At 41.3% G+C, this 20901-nt stretch overlaps 1 pseudogene; it reads left to right on the top strand.

Annotated features, from left to right (window-relative positions):
- The first annotated feature begins 18875 nt into the window (after window positions 1-18875).
- Window positions 18876-20231, top strand: LOC118629028 (annotated as a pseudogene).
- Window positions 20232-20901: the final 670 nt, after the last annotated feature.

Here is a 20901-nt window from a genome sequence, read left to right on the forward strand (position 1 = left end):
CCAGAAGGGTTTGAGTTAATCCCAGAAGGGATCCTTCTTTAGTGAATCACCACACTCACCCTGAATTGTCACTGTTAGATCATTGATAATGTAGTGTTTCTACTATGGGCCCAAAGGGTGTCTGTGGATACACAACAGGGGGTACAGAACTGGATATTTAAATCTGCTGGATTTCTATGCAAATTTCATGTATGTATCTGTGTACATGTGTGTGTCTGCACTTTTCTCAGAGAGAAGATTCTTTGCTTTCATTAGATTTCAAAAGGATTTGTAAGTTCTAAATATTGACAACCACTGTAATCATGTTAGGTTAGAAAAGGTCTTCATGTCATCTCAAAGGATAAGAGATCTTTCTTTCTTATGGCTGCATAGAATTCCATTGTGTATATGTACCACAGCTTTTTTATCCACTCATCTATTGATGGACACTTGGGCTGTTTCCAGATCTTAGAGACGACATGGAAGAACCTGTAGAGTATTATCCTAAGCAAAACAAGCCAATCAGAGAAAGACAAATCTCACTTATTTGTGAAATATAATGAAGAAAACAAACTGAGGAACAAAATAGACCCAGAGACATGGAAGTGGGGTGCAGACTGACAAACCTCAGAAGAAGTGGATGTGGAGGGAGGGAAGAGATAAACCACAGAACTCATATGCATGTATGCATAAACAAGGACATAGACAATCATGAGGCGGGGGGCAGGTATGGGAGGAGGGTGTCAATTGGGGAAAAAAGAAAAACATCTGTAACAAAATTTTTTTAAAAAAGACTTCAGAAATATCTGGCGAGGTGTTTTTCAATGTGTTTTTCTCAAATGTTGTGTTCATGAGATTCACCTGCAATCCTTGTTTATAAATGAAGATTTCTGGAGCTCCACCTCGAGACAGGTTGATTTAGTAGATCTTATAGGTGGGGCCTTGAGTTCTGCTTTTTAATATGATCATGAGCCACATGCATGGACCAAAGATCATACTTTTAATGCCAAGTGAATTTAAAAGATATGGGGAAGTGTGGTGGTTAAGTGCACAGGATTGTTAGAAATCACCTTCCCTTCAAACCAGATCAGCTCTGCCCTTTCTTGCATCACATATTGAGCATCAATGTAAGATTTCACTTGATCTAAAGCTAAAAAGTAGCATGGGTGTCACTGACATAATTCAACTCTTTTATATTACAAAAAAGGAAACTGAGACCCACAGAGATAAAGTGCTTATGCCAAGGTCAAGAGAGCTGTTAATGGCAGGATTAAACAAGAACTTAAACACCCTGATTCCTTGTCCAGGCCCTTTCATCATGGCTGATTATCTTCACAGCCAGGTATTGGAGTGAAAACACCAAACACTTTTTAGCATATTATCTGGGAAGGAAGATAGAAAGTATTTAAGCTTTCTTATTCAGCCAAATCAGGAAGACTTCCGGTCTTGGAATGTTTAAATTAGAAGAAAATTGGGTGATCAGGGAGGCCTGGTTGAGGTGGCCCTGGGAGACTGATAGATATAAGGGAAACTGCAGTCCATGTGACTGAAAACCACTTCACCGTTCTGTCTAGCACCAGACTTGCCACCCAAGAGACATTGCCTCTATGATGGTCCCGAGAAAATAATCTAGGGTTAGGCCACCCTGTGAGTTATTCTATTCATCTGTAAATATAAGACTTTTCTTTGATATCAGTATCATCTGGTAATTGTAGGCTTTAAGGTGATTCTTCAGATTTCACTAGAATTTCCAACATGCTATAAAATTTCAATTTAGTTTAATAGTAGGGAGGGAGAACATTAAGCATTCTTCACAGATTTTAGAACTGTATTTATTTAGGAAGGTAAAGTTCAGAAGTTTTCGAAGCTCAGTCAAGGTAAATTTGGGTGTGATGTGAATTAACTAGGCTAACAGGAGTTGTGAAACCAGTCTGAAAACATTTTCCAAACTCTCTCACGATTTCTGATGCTGCTGCACTCTGACTTATGAAAAGTTTCTTTTCTTTGTTCTCAGTTTCCATTTTGGGTTCTGGCCAGTATTGAAAACTAGGAATTTCAAGGCTGGTTTACAAAACTATCAAATAACTTTAAATAAAAAAAACAACAAAACTTCAGGAGCTGTTAACATGAAACATGTAGTAAAGTGCTCTTTATCCAGGATGTAAATAATCAACCTCTTACAAGACAGAATTATATTTTATACAGTTTTGTGCAATGACTATTGACATTCAGAATCCTGACCTGAGGCCCTAAGGAACCTTCATGTGTCTAACTCATCAAAGGGGGATTCCATTGTAATCAGACGCTGTTTAGTGCCAAGTACATGTTGCCATTATTTTATTGTGACATGGAGGTCCTAGCATGGAGGTCCCAGCATAGACACATCCAGCCAATTCTGACATGTCAGGGTTTGTCCTAAGGCCTGGAGGAATGAGCCCACTGGTGCTCTATTTCCATGTGTAAACAACAAAATAGTTGGGAAAAGAAAAGCCCAACAGCACTGTACCAGATGTGGAAGGATTTCACCCTGATTGGAGAGCGTGGGGTGTACAGGTTTATGAAGTCGATGAGGCAACTGAAGAAGATGGACTATTGACTTTATCTTGGAACTGCTGTATGAAGTCAGTGCCTTCTAGGGTAGTGAGAGAGGTTAAAGGAGGTAGGGTGATGTGCTGGGTATCTGATGTTGGTAACCCTGCAGATTGACCTTCTACCCTTTCCCAACCAGGCTCTGAACCCCGGAGCTGAACTTGGGCTTCCGTGTTTTTTGGCTTCTGGTTGGGTTTGGTTGAGACATCAGTAGGAGACCAATAGGAGGGGGCAGAGTGAAGTCAGGATATTATCACTCTGGTTTCCTTTACATTCTTAGGCTGGGTGTTCCCCTAAAGGCCTTAGCTCTGTCAGTTTTCTTCTGTGCCCTGTTCTCTCTGTCTCTGCATATTCTCCAATGGCTCCCTAGCCTTGCCCCTCAGGCCTGGAGATGGTGATGGTGATCCTCTGTCACTTGCCCTGGGGCAGTGCACTGTCCCATGTGGTGTCCTTATGTGCTATCCACAACTCCTTTTATTAAATTCCCAATTTGAGTATGTCTTCTGTGTCCTGCTGGGACCCTGACTGACACAGGTATGTAATAATGAGTCGATGAAATGAAGGTTGTGTCATTAGTAGTTTGATCAGACACTGGGTCTTAGGGTGGACAGGAGGAACCATTATTCTGGAGATGTACAGGCTGTGGCATTGACATTAGCACATGATTTCTCTGGACCACAGGCATTCCAGCTCTCTGTTGGAAGTAGTTAGGCACTGTAAATGTCCATCTACTCTTGTCCCTTTAGATAAAATGGTTTGCTCAAATAAAGTCATCCTAGATGTAAATATCAGGTCCCTCAAACTATAGACTCTATTTGCAAAACTTCTTCGACTATCTTCCACTTGTCTGATTCACTCAGATCCCAATATTTAGGTCCCTCAGTTTCCTTAACATTTCTTCTAACTCACCATTATAAGATAGTTTTTATTCTTAGCTTATCTTTTGATTAAACCACAGTTTGGACGGATGTCCTAACTTTGATCTTGGCACCTTTCTGGGACACCATCACAGCTATTAATAGTTACTGTTTGTTGCACTCTTGCTATGCCAGGCATTTCAATAATGCTTTATATGATTGATCTTATTTAATCTATACTATAATATTATTATGTAGGCATTATTGTCCCCATTTTACAGATGAGGAAGCTAAGGCTTGAAAGGTCACATGACTAAGGGACAAGGCTAGGACTTTAAAAAATTTATTTTTTTATTTTAATTGTTTTCATTAATTTTTTTTTAGAGAGAGAGGAAGGGAGAAAGGGATAGAAACATTGATGTGAGAGAGAAACATTGACTGGCTGCTTCCTGCACACCTCCTACTGGGGATCAAGCAAGATACACAATAAGTCAATAATAGCTCAATGACTTACTGTATTATAATTGTGATAAATGACATGAATAAAGAGTACAGGTACAATGAGACAATATAACAAGGATGAGTAAAAGTAGCAGACACTAAGAGCTGATAGTCAAACCTATTTTTTGCAACCCAGTGTAGCTCATAAAACCCCACTTTATATGATACTCCCTGTTCTTTCTGTTTATGGCTTGAAACTCGTGAACCTGGTGAATCTTGACTCTATGTGTCTAAAATGGCAGAAGCACACATTGGAAGCAGCTTGAGTATCTGAAATCTCACATGGAAGGCCACCCACCAGATATCAAAATTGGACTTTTACATGGGAGAAATGAATTTATATTGGAATTAATCATAGTAATGTTAGTAGTTGTTTTTTGTGAAATTAGAACAACTGCAAACAACATAGAAACTAATTCTGCAGTTATGATTTCACATAAACTTGAAATGTGGTGCTATCTATAACAAATATTTTATATAGTTGACAATGACCTCTCAATAATATCTTAGGTATCCAGGTAACTGTAGGAGGTTAGAGACATGGAAGAGGCCCATGCTATAAATTTGAACAAATATTTGATAAAGTTGTGATAACTTTAAGGCAGAAGATGGGCCTATTCAGCCTGTAGTTTTAATTCTCAATTCTTAATCAGGGGTGATTTTGCACCCTAGAGGACATTTGGCAATATCTAGAGACATTTTCATTTGTCATAACTGGGGATGAGGGTGTTGCTGCAGGCTTGAAGTGTGTATAAGTGTGTAGAGGCCAGAGATGATGTTAAACATCGAAAAATGCATAGGATCGACCCTTGTAATAAAAATGTCTGATCTAAAATGTCAATGATGCTGAGGTTGAGAAACTCTGTTCTAGAGAATGTAGTTGGAAAGGTTTGGAATGAGCATGTAAATTGGCTTTCACTTCCACCTTCACAAAGATATTACTGGAAAAATAGAGTTTGCAAGGAATTATTGAGACTCACAAGATTTGGATCTTCTAAAAAATCTGGCCTCAAGATCCCAAAGCATAATAGATGAGATCAAAAGAGGTTTTGAGTGACAGTGACTAATTTAGACATTGCTGTGGAGTAAAGATCAGATTGAGGGTATGTGACTTTCTCACCCAAGTCTCTGATTTCAGCTGACCTCAACAATATCTGCTCTTAACTTGAGAGAGATTGCCCTGGGAGCTCAGAAGCAAAAACCTAAATCAGGCTTGAGAATGTCATCTAGAAAAAAACCTTGGACATGGTTACTGGAACAGGGGACTGATTGGGAACTAGATTAAAAGCCTGCAAAGTAGCATACCACGTATTTGAGGGAAAGTTATTGTGAAAGACATTTTCTTTGAAAAAAGTAGTTAGGAGTCCGGCACCGCCCACCAGAAAGGTGGAGCTGGGGCTGTGACATCCCTGCAGCCAGCTGTCACCCATGACCACCACCGTACACATGCACTCAGGGAGCACCAAAAGACACAGGGGAAAGGGCTGGAATCCCCCTGGACCCATAGTTCCCTAGAAGGCTTCATGCCTTGGTTTCCCAGATTTTTAATGACACAAACTGAATGGCCCATCCTGTAAATCACATTTCAGTCAAGGAGGATTTTTATAATCTTTGCTTTTTCATCCCAAGAAGAAGACCTTGGACCTCTCCCAGGCTCAGATGCTTCTAGCTCCAGCAGACCTCATCAAGGACTCCAGGCCCAGGACAGGGCCTAGGACCAGGTCAAAAAAAAAAAAAAGGTAGTTAGTATTACCTTAATGAGTAGTTACTTACAAAGGGTTCAAGAAAGTGTCTTTGGAAATAGCATTTAAACTGAGTCCTCAAAGATATAAAGGAATAATTAACAAGTTAAAACTGGAAGCTCATGGACTCCCTGATGCCAGAAGTGAATGAAAGTCAGAGTACTTGAGATATGGTAAATTAAAATACTCACAGTGATAGATGCTGCTACTTCATAAGGACAGAAACATAAAGGACCTTAAAAGTTATGGAGAAGATTTTGGTAGCTTATGTCTTTCTAAGAATTTGTTCATTTCATCTAGGATATCTAATTTTTTGGCAAACAATTTCTCATAGCATTTTCTTTAAAGTCTTTTAATTTTTCTTTTATCAGTTTGAATATGTCATCCACTGCCTTTTGGCTTTCATAGCTTGGAGTCTGCTGTTAATCTTATTGAAACTCTCTGGTTCATGATGAGTTACTTTTGCTATTTTCAAATTTCTCTCTGTCTTTGACACAGACATGCACAGAAGAAGGTCCATGTGAAGACACAGGGAGAAAATGGCCTTCTGAAAGCCAGAGAGAGAAGAAACAAGCCCTACTGATACTTTGATCTTGGACTTCTGAATTCCAGAACCGTGAGAAATTACATTTTTGTGTAAGCCACCCAGTCTGTGGTATGTGTTATGGCAACACAAGTAAACTAATAATATAAGCTCTGACACAGGCTTCATACAATATAATTTTTCTTTGTGGGTCACGATTTTCTCTTCTGTTATATGCTCTATTAGTGATCAAACTAAATGTGTATATTATTGTTCAAAGAACAGAAAAGAAAATCAAAATCCTTATTCTTGTTTAATCTAACTCCATATTTTTAGGAAGTACCTGCTTTTTACATCTAATTTAAGCAGATGTAAACTTTCTTTATAAAATATAATACTTTTCTCCTCTCTTTTAAAACATAAATACTGATTTTCCAAGGAACTATTTTCATTTTGTTGAATGATGTTTGTCTTTGCTTTACAAATAATCACTCACCCAGAATATTGCTGATGGTTTTGCAAATAGCAAAGAACTTGCTTTATTTTACTACCCTGGTTACAAAACAAACTGGTAAGTTAATTTATAGCTTTTGCTGTATTGATTTGAGCCATTATGTTTTGGTTTATAGTTTTTCTTTCCTAAGACACATTGGTTAAAGAAAGTAAGACAAGAAGTTGAGTCCCACCTACTCTGTTACTAAATGGCTGTGTTATCTTCCGTTAGCTAAGTGGGTTTTCTGAGTCAATTAACTCCTTTGTAATATGGCAGAGTTGCCTCACAGTTGCCTCATCTGCTCATTCATTCATAATTCAATAAATAAACAAGCAGGCATTGAGTGCCTCCTGCATGCCAGGCACTTTGCTGGATGCTGGGGACTCAATGGACAGTAAAGCCAGTCACAGTGGGTGTCCTTGAGGAGCTTACGGTTTAGTAGGAAGCTAGACATTTGTCAAAGAAATGCACAAATAAATGTAAAATGGCAACGTTGCTAACTCCTACAAAAAGAGGCATGGTGCTTTGAAAGCTTATAGTAGGGCTGAGGGGTGTGTATGTGTAGATGGGCAGGTATCACACCTAATTAAAGTGTTTGAAGGTCTCCCTGAGGAAGTGATAATTGAATTGAGATCGGACAAAAGGAATAGGTGCCAACTAGGTCATCGGGAGGATATAAGAAGGCAATAGATATGAAATGTTGCACTATTTTCTTACTATCATTACTATTATTTAATAAATAGACACTTACTTATCTTTTTCATCTCATTAGTGAAGTTACAAATGTATCTAATGATAATTCCTTGTCTGGAATAAATCTTTTCACACTTGAAGTTTATATACCCACAAAAATTCAGACTTTCAAAGTAATTGCCAACTGTCACATTTGTTAGAAGAACTAGTAAAAGACAGCTCAGGGTAAAATATGGCCCCTTTACATTTTCCTTAATCATGTTGCTCTTTCCGATTCCCTACCCACATTGAATAATAACTTGTATATCTATTGTATTTCTCAAGTTAAACTTAAATTATGAGATTCTTTCTGTAACTTATCTTATGCACTGGAAAGAGAGTTATTTTTCTTCAGCTTAATCCTACCCAGTTTAAAGCTCTTATAATGATATCCTTAATTTTTTAGAGGCTTCTAACCAGTAAACTGCATATTTCCAAAAGGTACCCTCTAAGCCCAATAGGTACCATTAAATAAGAAACCAGCCGATTCCCTAATACCTGGCAATTGTATAAGGTCTATCCAAACGTAATAACATCTTTTCCCTCTCAAGGGAGGATTTAAAGGGATATTTACCTTTTTCTGCTTCTTTCCTATAATATCGCTTCCTTCCCCATCTGAACTAAGACCAAGTCAGCACTATGGTTTGAACTCCTCTGAGAAGAAACTGAACCCAGATGTGAGTTGGGGAAGGTCAGCCAACTTTGCTTTTGGTCTTGGCAGTGCCAAAAGTTCAGTTTTTTTCGATACCTTACAGTACCTGGCAACTTTGGGCCAGGCTGTAAAGGTTTAAGCTTATGAATGTTTATTAGCAATTCTCTGATAATTACTTTGCCATCCTTTTGCAATTAAAAAGCAAATTAATTTTACTTTTTTTCTTCCTTCTTTAAAGTACTCCTGGTATGTATTTGTACTACATAAATGCTCAATAGCTAAATTTCAGCTCATTCTAAGTTGGCTTAACTGAGCACTTTTTGAACTAGAGAAGAAATTGAGACTTCATTGGTGAGTAATTCTGAAGCAAAGATAATTTAATGGTTATCTTGATCTTTCTAATTTTTAAATGCGTGAATAAAAATAACCCTGTAGAAAAATGGAATAAATGAAGCAAATGTTTGACGTGGTAAACTGCTGGAATGAGGTAAAATTCTTGCCTCAGATCTAGTGGCTTAAATTGAGCAATTACTAGCATCTAACTTGTGGGTTCATAATTCTGGAATGTTTGGAGAAGATGGAGACATAGGTGAAAGTCTGCTTGTGTTGAGGAGAAAGAGAGACTTTAAGATCAATAAACAGCACTTAGTTGAAACCACTAATGAGCTACACAACATGTCTCAGAAATCACAAGTTTATTTTGCTTTTGTGAGAAGTTGGAGTAACTTGCGGCTGAGGCTGTCAGCACGCTAGACCGCAGTCCCGTGGTGGCCTCTGGCTTCTCTGGTGCCTGAGAAGCATGAAGTTCTGAGACAAGGGCAGAAGCTCTGTCATCTGCAGCACGCAGTTCATCAACTTCATGATGGAAAACACCTCGAGTCGTATCCTCTAAACCACCGAGGATGAGGCTTAACGAAAACCAAAATCTTGATAATTCTTCCGCACTTCCAACATTCTCACATTTCAAAGAAAAATATACCCTCTTGCAAAACTGGCATTTTGAAAATGTGGAACACAGAACTTCACCCTGATCACTCCTCTTCTCTTTTGTGAATTAACGAATATACTTAGAAGACTGTGTGTTGGGGAAGGGGGGGGGGGGGTGATGAGCCGGGGTGAGAGGGGAGGAAAGAAAATGGAATAAAGAAATTTAACTTTATTTTTTCTGGTTGGTACAACGTAAAGACCTGTGTTATCCTGGGGTTTTGTTCAATTTTTTTTTTTTAATTTCTCTGACTCTAAGATTTCTTTTCCAATCGCCATAATTCTTAGCTCTATACTTGGAAAAATATGAGTGCCCTCTGGTGGACAGAATGCCATTGATAAGTTTTGTGTATATGGACTGAACGTGGGTAAGTATGGAGAAAATAAGTCTTATGTTTCAAATGTCCTCACTAAACTTCTGAAATCCCTGCAAAATTAGTTCCTGATGTTCCAGGGTGGTGACAGCCATGAAAATAGTTCCATAAAATATGGGGATGAAAGACAAGCTGGGGTGGCACTCCAGGTCTTATTTGCCCCCAAAATAATGTTTTAGAACTGTACATAATTCGGATTCTGAACAGGAAACTCACATGTCAAAGGGAAGGCTAACAACCCTACTTCTTGGCCATCCATGCAAAGATCAGAAGCACTCTCATTAAAAATGAGACACTATGAAACAACTTGGGCACAGGCAAATCCTCTAAAGAGTTGCAACTGTTGGTTAAAATCTTTAAGAGGAAGGAAGAAGGAAGGAAGGAAGGAAGGAAGGAAGGAAGGAAGGAAGGAAGGAAGGAAGGAAGGAAGGAAGGAAGGAAGGAAGGAAGGAAGGAAGGAAGGGGAAGGAAGGAAGGAAGGAAGGAAGGAAGGAAGGAAGGAAGGAAGGAAGGAAGGAAGGAAAAGTCACATGAGTTGTGTAACTCATTCACATGCCCAACCAATGCAAAGGACTAATCCAATGCAGGCCTTTCAGGCTCATAATGTTTGTCTTCTCATTGTTTATTCAGACACTTTGTACCCTGTTGGAGAATGACACATCAAAGGCTGAAGACAGACTCTCTGGTTCTTCTTTTGAATCTCCCTGAATTTTTTAATTTACTACAAGGATAGCAATCTGACTTAAGATCCAGTAAATTGAGAAAACACTGGGATTGTGGGCAGAGGTACACTGATAAATGTTTAACAACTGCTTCTCCAGGAAAGAAAGCCCTGCCTTGTAACTTCTGCCAATTTCCATGGTGTAAATAATCTCATGGTGGTTAATTTCAAGCTACAAACACAGTATCACTGAACACATTATTGGGAAGAGATGTATACAACTAACTGTCACAAACTGGTACAAAGCAGCTCCTACATAGGGGACTTTCAGTTATTTTTTGGTGTAACTTTGGACCATGAAGATATATTAATTTTGTAATGAGTAAAAAGCCCACAAAAGTTATTAGGAAAGTTGATCTGTACTGAAGAAATTATTTATAATAAAAAGTGCTTTCCATATTGACACAATTTCCATTTGACACATACTCCACAGTGTTAATACTCTCCAAAATGTTTCCAAACTCACTATGTCACTGGCATCTTGTAAAAACTAAATGGAATAGATCCACGTACTACCACCTAATGGGAAGAATAGGGAGATCAAGGGGTTGCAGCAATATATGGAACTGGTCCTAGATTTCTAGTTTTCTAGCTGTTAATCCAGTAATTTCCCTGTTTTACGTAGATATTAAAATGATAATTTACAAATAAAGTTGGTAAATTCTCACTGTATTTAGATTTTAATCAATGGTGATTACTCTGTTCACTGCTTTGAATAGAAAAGACTATCTACAGCTATCTCTTCAAGAGACTTCTGACTTCACCAAGCCTTTTTATACCTGAATGATGCTATACTACCAGAGCCAAGATTCAAATGACTAGACAAACACACCCCACCCCTACCTGCCACAGAGCAGGAAAATATGAGAAGAGTCTGATTATATTTCCCACCCTATCTTTCTCTTTGTCTCATTCTTTTTTTGGTTTAATAAATCTTGATGGTTCTTGATAACTCATTTCTGCCAATATTTATCACATCCTGGGGTTTCAGAGACTCATGTACCTACTTTGAGTATTTCCAAGAGCCACCCCCCACCCGCACCCCCACCAACCCTGAGCTATATAAATATCAGTAGTTTAGTACAGTAGAAAGAGAACAGACCTTGTAATCAAGAATACCTTTATTAAAAACTGCTTCTGACACTTACTGTGTGACTTTCAGTATGTCACTCAGTCTCTCTTATCTTCTGTTTCCTCTTTTGAAAATAACAATGCCTAACACACAGGAAAGTTGAGAACACAAAATAAGATGGTATTAATTAAGTGCTTATGAAAATGCATGGCATATTTAAACAATTTAAAATAGTATCAGTAGTAATAATAATAATAACAAAACTGCCTTGCTGAATAGCTGGAATTTCATAATGGTTGCTCGATAAAGATTAGTTTCTAAGAAAACAGATGATCAAATAGCAGAAGAGAGACACTGATTTCTATCAGGAGCAATTGGACTGCTTTTATCTTTTGTCTATGTATATTTGCATTCATTTACTCATTAACATGGCTATTTTTATTTCCGTTTTACAGATAAGGGAAATCTCAGAAGATGAGGCTTTAAAAAAATCAATTTTTTGTTCTTTAAGTCCATGACAACTACATTGTTGAACATACATCTCTATCCATCTATCCATCCATTCCATCCATCCATCCATCCATCCATCCATCCATCCATCCATCCATTAAAAAAATCTCTATGCTGACTGTATGCTCAGGGAGTTATATTGCTGAATATTTTGATTAACCGAAACTAACTGATTAAAATCTGATTCCAGAGGATTGTTTTTTGCTCCTACTTGAATCAAATCGGCAACCAATTTGATTAGGAAGTATGTTTTTTAAACGAAAACCAAAAACGTAGAGCAAGGGTGCATTTCTATTGCATAACCATATTGGGGATTATGGTTTCCATAAATTTGGAAATTTTGGCTGAATTCTGTCATTTCTGTGCCTTTTGTTAAAATATGAAAGTTCTTGCCCTGGCAGGGTAGTGTAGTTGGTCACAGTGTCCTCCCAATATACCAAGGTTGTGGGTTTGATTCTGGTCAGGGCACATAGAAGAATCAACCAATGAAGGCATAAATAAGTGGAATAACAAATCAATGTTTCTCACTCTTTCTCTCTCTCTCTCAAAAATCAATCAATAAAAATAAAAAAAATGTGAAATATTTCTAATTATGGAAAGAATTCAAATTTATTATAGAGAGCTTGGAGACTTCATAAAAACACAAATTCGTACAAACCACTTATACTTCTATTACCCAGAGGAAACAACCATCCACATATTTTGGATTCACCTGTATGGGGTGAGGGTCTGAGTATGTGTGTGTCTGTGGATATGTATGTGTTTATTTTGATTTATTTATTTTTTTATCCTCACCCGAGGACATTTTTCCATTTTTTGTTCAGGTAGAGTGGGAGGGAGAGAGAGGAACAAAGAGAGAGGGAGAAACATCAATGTGAAAGGAACACATCGAGTGGCTGCCACCCGCATGACCCAACCAGGGCCGGGGACAAACTGCAACCGAGGTACGTGCCCTTAGCGGGAACCGAACCCGGGTCTCTCTGGACCGCAGGCCGACGCTCTAACCGCTGAGCCAAACTGGCCAGGGCTATTTTGATTTATTTATTTTATCCTCACCCAAGTACAGTTTTGCATTCATCTTCAGATAGAGTGGGAGGGAGAGGGGGAGGAAGAGAGAGAGAGAAACATCGATGTGAGAGAGACACATTGAGTTGTCACCACCCACACAACCCCAACCGGGACTGGGAACAAACCGCAACCTAGGTACGTGCCCTTAGTGGGAACCGAACCCGGGACTCTCTGGTCTGTGGGCCGACGCTCTAACCACTGAACCAAACTGTCCAGGGCTATATATGTGTTTAAAAACAAAATTTGTATTTACTGCTTTTGTTTTAACCTAACAATACATGAAGATCTTTCCTTTATGTCATTGTATTCTTTTGTGACCTAATGGTGGCATGCCAGTGTGTTGTAGAAGAAACCATGATTTATTTGACTGACAGCTAGTGTGGACATTTCTAGTGTTTCCAGTTTTTGCTATTAAAAAAAAAAAAAAAGCTGAGATTCATATCCTTGTTTTTGATTTTGAGCTGGTACTTGGTTTTAAATACGTGACTTACAGGTAGATGTAATCAGGACTACCCGGTCTTCTGATGTCTTCTCTCAGGCATAAGATTTACATCTTCCCACTACGTTACAGCTGACTTGGATGATCTTAAAGGCACTTTGTTTCCTACAAAGTCAGCAAAAATGATGAAGAAAAAAGTGTTGCTTTGAGAGCTGGCTTCTTTGTTGTAGCCAGGGCATATATTACAAGAAGGAATAAGACACACCCCAGAAGAAAGTTTGCTTTATTCCTTGGTGATTGTTTTTCTCTCAGCATCCTTGGAGAAATCCATTCCTTTTCCTGCCTAAGTGGCGGGGTTTCCTGCAGGAAGAACTGCTCACACAAAGGACAAGGCGGTAGTCAAGGCGGCCGTGGCTGGTGCCATGAGCGCAAAGCGGATGGTAAGAGCACATGTGAACTCCGTGTTAGAAAGAGCCGTGGCGATGAGTCAGAGGACTTGAATGAATTCCGACTTCAAGGCACAAGAGCCAAATGTGCAATGTGGTAGCCCTGGGGGCAGTACCCAAGTCCTGAGACAGTCATTTCTGGATTGTCATCCCTTTAAGAACTGGTGGTCAAAACCAAGCAGACATGACAAATAAACAAGAGAAACAATTAGTGTATTAGTCTGGGTTCAATGAAGAAAGAGAAAGACCACTTCGTAACATTAACAGGGGAAGTTTAATATAAAGAATTATTAGCTCTACCTGGACATTGAAACAACAGGCATTGAGTAATATGAAATAAAAGAGAACTCCTAAAGAAATAGGAATTGCATATGTAAGAGACAGCCGCTACTCCCGGGCTGAGACAGACACCCAGGGAAGATAGATCCTTCTTTGCCCCCAGGGCTGAGATCAGACCTAGTGGAGAGGCCATGAGTGTAGTTCTCAGCATTACAGAGAGGTCACTGTGGTTCTTGCCAGATGCCCTTTGGAAGTGCCAGAAATCTGTCCTCTAGAGTGCCCGGGAAAGCTGGACATGAGAGCAGGTTTCGCTAGCCACAGCCTGAGAAGGATGCAGGGAAAAGCTGCTGGCTGCCATGCACTGGAGAAGCAGTATATCCTCAGGGGCCTGGTGCTGAATAAGCTGCCTACCCTGCAGTAACTGGCCACTGAGGAAGCTGCGTCCCCTTCTGGAGTCTGCTGAGATAACACACGAGAACCAGAGGTAAACCCTTGCCCCATGCAATGCCCGTCCAGTGCTCTCTACCAACAAAGCTTAACAAGGTGCAGATTGGCAAAGGAAACAAGTTTAAAGGGCCCAGATATATTTTTGCATAACAGGCGATGAAGGTTGAATTTAGAGCAGAGATGCAATAAATTAATCAGTGGAACAATCATTTATCACGTACACATTGTGCACACAATAAGAGCATGCCAGGTACCAAATTCTAAGACATTTTTTTGAGTGTCCTCATTGAAACTCCTTAAAGGAGACTTTTAATAATGTAATAATATGATATAAATGATAATGTCCTCAACAAAACCCATGCAGAAAAGATGATTGTATTACGTATATGTACTGTATATATTTCTTATGGGACCTTTCTAAATAGGTTCATACCAATTAATCCAGTGGAATTATTCAACTCAAGTTTTATGCACATAATGTTTCAACTAAAGAATCTGAATCCATTATTGTTTGAGTTAGAAATATCTAAGTCTGTTTGAATTTCACCAATCATGTGATCAACAGGCCTGGTGTCTGTGTCAACAAGGATTGTGTTTTCACAGGTACATTTCCAGCAGCAAAGAATAGAGCAGCATAATGGAGCACAGAAGAGGAGAAGTTAGAAGGGCAAAACCATTAAAGAAAATATAGCACCGTTGTTAAAAACACTTCTAGAAAAAGTTGTCTCTCAGTACTGAGGAGTCAGTTTTCTTATATAAAAATGGACTTTTTGTCTGGCCGATGTGGCTCAGTGGTTGAGCATCAATCCATGCACCAGGAGGTCACTGGTTTGATTCCCGGTCAGGACACATGCCCAGGTCTTGGGGCCGATCCCCAGTGGGGGGCATGCAGGAGGCGGCTGCTCGATGTTCTCTCTCATTGATGTTTTAATCTCTTTCTCTCTCTTACTTCCTCTCTCTCTAAAATCAATAAAGGGGCAAAAAAAAAAAAAAAAAAAACTAAAATAAATAAAAACGGACTTCTGTAATAGAGTCAGGAAACTTTATATTAAATAGCCAGATAGTACATACTTTAGCCTGTGAAGGCCATCCTGCCTTTGTAGCTCAGAAGCAGCCACAGACAATAGTAAACAGGTAAACAAGTTAGTTTGCTGTGGGTTGTTTAGCTTGCTTCCCAGGTGTTACTATACTGTTATGAAGAGCCAGCGAGACAATCAGAGATGCACAGCTGAATTGTAAATGAGAGGAGCACTTTATTCACTGGCATGCTGCAGGGGACATAGGTCTCCCAAATCAGCAGCCCCGAACATTCTTGCAGTCAGCTTATAAAGAATAAAACCACATCCTCTTGGCGCAGCCTTGGTGCCATTAAGGGGAAACTGATACAGATAGGGGGCATGTGGAGCTGTTACAAAGTTCAGGGCAATCATTAATCTCTTTATTTTTATGGTTTTTCTGGGTTTCCCAAGGCCATCACTAATCCCTTTATCTTTATGGTTCCTCTGGGTTTCAGTCCCCCGTGTTTAGATGAGTCAGGGTGTGTATGTGTAACAACTGCTGGTCAGAATGGAGTTACTTAAATTAAGTAGTCTAGTTCAATACAACTGTGTTAGCCGTCTGGACTTCATGGTACAGTACCTTGCCAACTTAGCACACCAATTCTTTTATTGATTTTGAACAGAGGTCAGCAAACTTTTTCAGTAAAGGGTTAGGTACCAAATATTTTATCATTTGTGAGCCATGTATTGTCTCTGTCACTTTTCTTCTTTCTTCTCTTTCATCTTTCTCTCCTGAACCCTTTAGAAATATAAAAATACTCCTCAGCTTGCGGGCCTGACAAGACAGACCAGGGATTGTAGTTGTCTGACTGCTTGTCTGTTGGAATGGTTTCAGAATGTTTTGTGATATATATCAGAGATTTTGGTAGCACATTTAAAGGGCTTAAATTACATGTACGGTTTTCTGGTTGTTAGTGTGGCGTGACTATTTGAGCAGAATTATTTAGTGCCTTGACCTCACTCTTACATATTCATAATTCAAGATTATCTCATGCTCCGGTAAACACCTCATCTTTCTTTGGTCCCAGCTTGACATTACATAACATTTTTTATATATTATTTCTTGCAAATTATATGTCATTCTATAGTACTTTGTTGGGCGCACTTAATTTAAAATCTGGTTGTAGATATTGCCTTCAAGATATTTATTCTCGGTTGAAGCAAAACATGTTCTTCCCTATTGAATACATTTGGCAACATGCCTTTGAGAGGTTGCAGGATCCGCTTTCCCCCTGTTAAGGTGTGGCAGTATTTGACCTATGTGAGCTACTTAACCATGTTGCTTTTACTGTGCCTGTGGGAACAAATTGTATTTCCAGGCAATGTGGAACAGAGTATAGAAAAAGAAAAGTTCTAGAAGTTGTCTCTGTGTCCACCCCAGCTACTCCACAGACTGTGGTTGCACTGTCCTTGAGGTGAGAATGTAAAAAGCTGATAAGAAAGAAGTTGAAGGCTCTCTAGAGGCTCTGATAATACCGGACTCAAACCACAATTTCCTTGTGCTGCAAAGGATTCTCTTTTCTCATGTCAGACTGAGACTGAGTCAAAGGAAGGCTAGGCAAGAATTCACAAGTTAGTTTGGTACAGTCCTACTTGTTTATTTTTGCTTTTGTTGCCTTTGTTTTGGGTATTAAATCCAAAAAAATCATTGCCAACACCAATGTCAAGGAGCTTACTCCCTTTGATTTCCTATAGGAGTTTTTATACTTTTGGGTCTTAAATTTAAGTCTTTAATCCATTGTGACTTAAATTTTGTGTATGGTGTAAGATAGGGGCCCAGTTTCATTCTTTTGCATGTGGGTATCCAGTTTTCCCAACACCATTACTGAAGAAACTGTCCTTTGTCCATCATATACTCCTGACTCCTCTGTTATAAATTAATAGATCACATATGCCTTGGCTTTTTTCTGGACTCTGTATTCTGCTCAACTGATCTACGTGTATCTGTTTTTATGTCCATTTCATACTCTTTTGATTATTGCAGCTTTGTAATACAGTTTGAAATCAGGAAATGTGATGCCTCTGGCTTTTTCTTCTTTCTCAAGATTGCTTTGGCTATTTTGAGTCTTTTATGGTCCTACACAAATATTAGAATTGTTTTTTTTTCTATTTATTTGAAATATGCTATTGGAATTATGGTAGGTGCCTCTAGTTGATAACAATGTAGTGTATATTGAAAATTTGCCAAGAGGGAGTCCCAGATATGGCGCCAGTCTGTCGGCCTTGTGATGGAAGGGCTCACCAAAAGAACAAAGGCCTCCGCCAGCACTTCCGATGCCAAACAACTCAGCTCCTCCCCATATGTTTCTGGTGCCTTTCAAGCTGCCTCCCCTCCTTGCTGGAGCTCAGTGGGAGTGGGTCCAAGTAAGTCCGAGTGTGGCCCTTTAAGTGGAACTTCCCAGGGCTCCAGAAGCCTCAGCTTCCCTCAGCCTCAGTTCCTGCTGGTTTTTCCAGCCAGAATTGATGGGGACTTCTCTTTCTGGCACTAAAACCTTGGTCTGGGTGCTTGGGGTGGGATAGGGACCCCTTGCTCCTCAGGGGCAGCCCTCCTGATTTTTATCTGCCACACGTGGGTGTGGGACCAGCCCGTGGGTGCCTCCACCCCTCCTACCAGTCAGTCTCCATGTGGCTTCTTTAATTTCATAGTTGTAGGACTTCCATTCATCTCGATTTCAGGCGGTTCTGAAGGATGGTTGTTCAGTAGGTTAGTTGTGACTGAAAGGGTTGATAACGTTTTAAAGGGCATAAGCATAAGCTTGCAAAAGGCTAAAACTGTGAAAAATGTGTTTCTTGCATGACCTTTGCTCAGCCTTTTGTTGAGCATGGATTATCAGATTATCGGATTGTCGGATTATCAGCAAGCCAATGAATTGCCCAGGAAAGGCAGGAAAAGCTGACAGACCAAATCCAATTGCAAAGTGGACAGTGGGTCATGCAGAGTAGGTCAGCAGGAAATGACGAAGCTAGAAGCAGATCATATAAGCTCCACCCCAACGGGTGTTGTGTTTCAGTCCCTTTTGGATTTGCTTGCAGCCAGGTGTTTGCAGTGAAGTTCTTTTGCTCTTCATTGGCCTTGCATTGTGGAGTGGTCTCTGCAGGCTCAGACCTTTCATTTGGTGCCGAAACCGGGTGGTCTGTGAGGATCCCCCATAGGGGGATACTGCGGCTTGGAGTCCTCTGGGCCTCCTTTCTGACCTGGATCGATCACATCCTTAGCTGGATACCGGACCTCCAACCTTTGCTGCCCATCCAGCACCTATACTCTGTATAGGTGAATTTGCTGTAAATTCCATAGCACTGAAAAGACTTGTTTGAGAGCTGCCTGCCTGCTAATTATTGGCTGTCCGATTTGGGCTGATTATAGGCCTCTGAGACCTGCGGCCTGGTGGACACCCCCTCAGCCGCCACCATGTTGGCGATACCCCCCGGACTGAGCCAGGAGGAGGCGGCTCTGCAGCAGAAATTCAACAAACTGAAGAAGAAGAAAAGGGCATTGCTGGCTCTGAGGAAGAGAAGTAGCACAGCCAGCCAGCGCGGTGCCAAGCGCTCACTGTCGGGGCGGCGTGTGGTGGACGCAGCCACCGCCACAGAGCAGGCCAAGCAGCGTGTGGTGGACGCAGCCACCGCCACAGAGCAGGCCAAGCAGCTGGTGAAGTCAGGAGCCATCAGAGCCATCAAGGCCGAGGCCAAGAACTCGGGCTTCAAACGTCCACGAACCCTAAAGCGGAAGTTGAAAGACCCCGAGAAGGGGCCAGTCCCCACTTTCCAGACATTCCAGAGGAGCCCATCTGCCCAGGGCGGCCTGCAGGAGTCATCCAGAGGCCGCCGGAGGACACCTGTGCAAGAGAGCTCCGCGTCTTCCAGGGCCCGGCCTCGGGACCCGGGGCCAGAGGGGCAAGGGGCAGAGGGCCCAGGGGCCGGTGGTGGCCCCCCTCGAAGCTTTGACCGGGGCGATGAAGAACCTGGTGCCATCTGCTCCAAAATCTCTCCTAGCCGACGTCCGGACCGCAGCTGTGAGCGGCACCGGGACCGGAATTGTGAGTGGAACATGGAACCCATTCGTCACTGGAACCAGGACCCCTGCCATGAGCAGAACTGTGACCTCGGTCCTGAATGGAACCGTGACTGCAGTCGTGAGCGGCACCGGGACCGCCGTCGTGAGCAGCACCGGGACTGCAGTCATGAGCGGAACATGGAACCCATTAGTCACTGGAACCAGGACCCCTGTCATGAGCGGAACTGTGACTACAGTCCTGAGCGGAACCGGGACCCCAGTCGTAAGCACAACAGGGGCCTCAGTCGTGAGCAAAACCGGGACCGAGAAACAAAGCGGGACAGAGACCAGGACCGAGGAAGTTCTTTCCGCAGATCGGACCGGTTCCCCAAACGCCGAGCCCTCGGAAGGGGCATGCTCTCTACGTGTATGGGGAAGACCTGACGCCCACCCTACTTCGTGGGCCTTCTCTCCCTTTGGAAACATAATTGACCTCTCCATGGACCCACCCAGAAAGTGTGCCTTCGTCACCTATGAAAAGATGGAGTCAGCAGATCAGGCCGTTGCTGAGCTCAATGGGACCCAGGTAGAGTCCGTGCAGCTCAAAGTCGGCATTGCCCGCAGGCAGCCCATGCTGGACGCTGCCACGGGAAGTCTGTGTGGGGCTCCCTTGCGCTCCAGAGCAGTCCTGAGGATGGCCGCCGGGACAAAAGGACCCAGATTGTCTACAGTGATGATGGCTACAACGAAAACCTTGTGGATGGCTTCTAGGTTGCAGAGCTGGATTTCCTGTGCCTCATCTGCCCCAACACTAGTCTCAGGAAAACACCAAGGTGGAAACACACACACACACACAGTGGATTATAACTTCCTACTGCTAACGAGAGAGATCCATAATGGCCCGTTCTTTCCCTTCTATATACTTTAAAGCACTCTGTTCTACAATATTCAGTGTTTATTGATTGCCAATGAAAGAAGAGCACTTCATAATTGTTGAGACTGGTTAGGATATTATTATTCTTACATGGAGGTGAGCGATGTTGTGAGAAAGAAAGCTGACTCAAGAACTGTGCCCTGATGTCACTGAGAGCACCGTATTAGCAAGTGGACGATAAGTTCATGATTGGCCTGGATCATTTTGCCCTAGATCATGGCCACCACGCACAGTGACATTTTGGTTTAGTTCTCGCATCTACCATTTGAGAAATCTTCCAATACATGTATTTTCAGTGTGAGAGAGTAGCCACTTTGGCCTTGACAGATTCAGGGAACGTGGGACTTTGGATCTTTCTGGGGGACATTCAGTCCTGCACTTTGTCATGCAAGGCTGTGGGAACAGATAGGGGCCGGAGTTATGGGTGTCAGAAGGCTTGTTGTCCTGTTGGGTGATTGGTGCTGGGTTTTCTGTTGCTCACCCTGGTCGTATAGTCCTCCCAGAGAT

The sequence above is a fragment of the Molossus molossus genome, unplaced genomic scaffold (assembly GCF_014108415.1).
Source record: "Molossus molossus isolate mMolMol1 unplaced genomic scaffold, mMolMol1.p scaffold_m16_p_13, whole genome shotgun sequence".
Classification (NCBI taxonomy): Eukaryota; Metazoa; Chordata; class Mammalia; order Chiroptera; family Molossidae; genus Molossus; species Molossus molossus.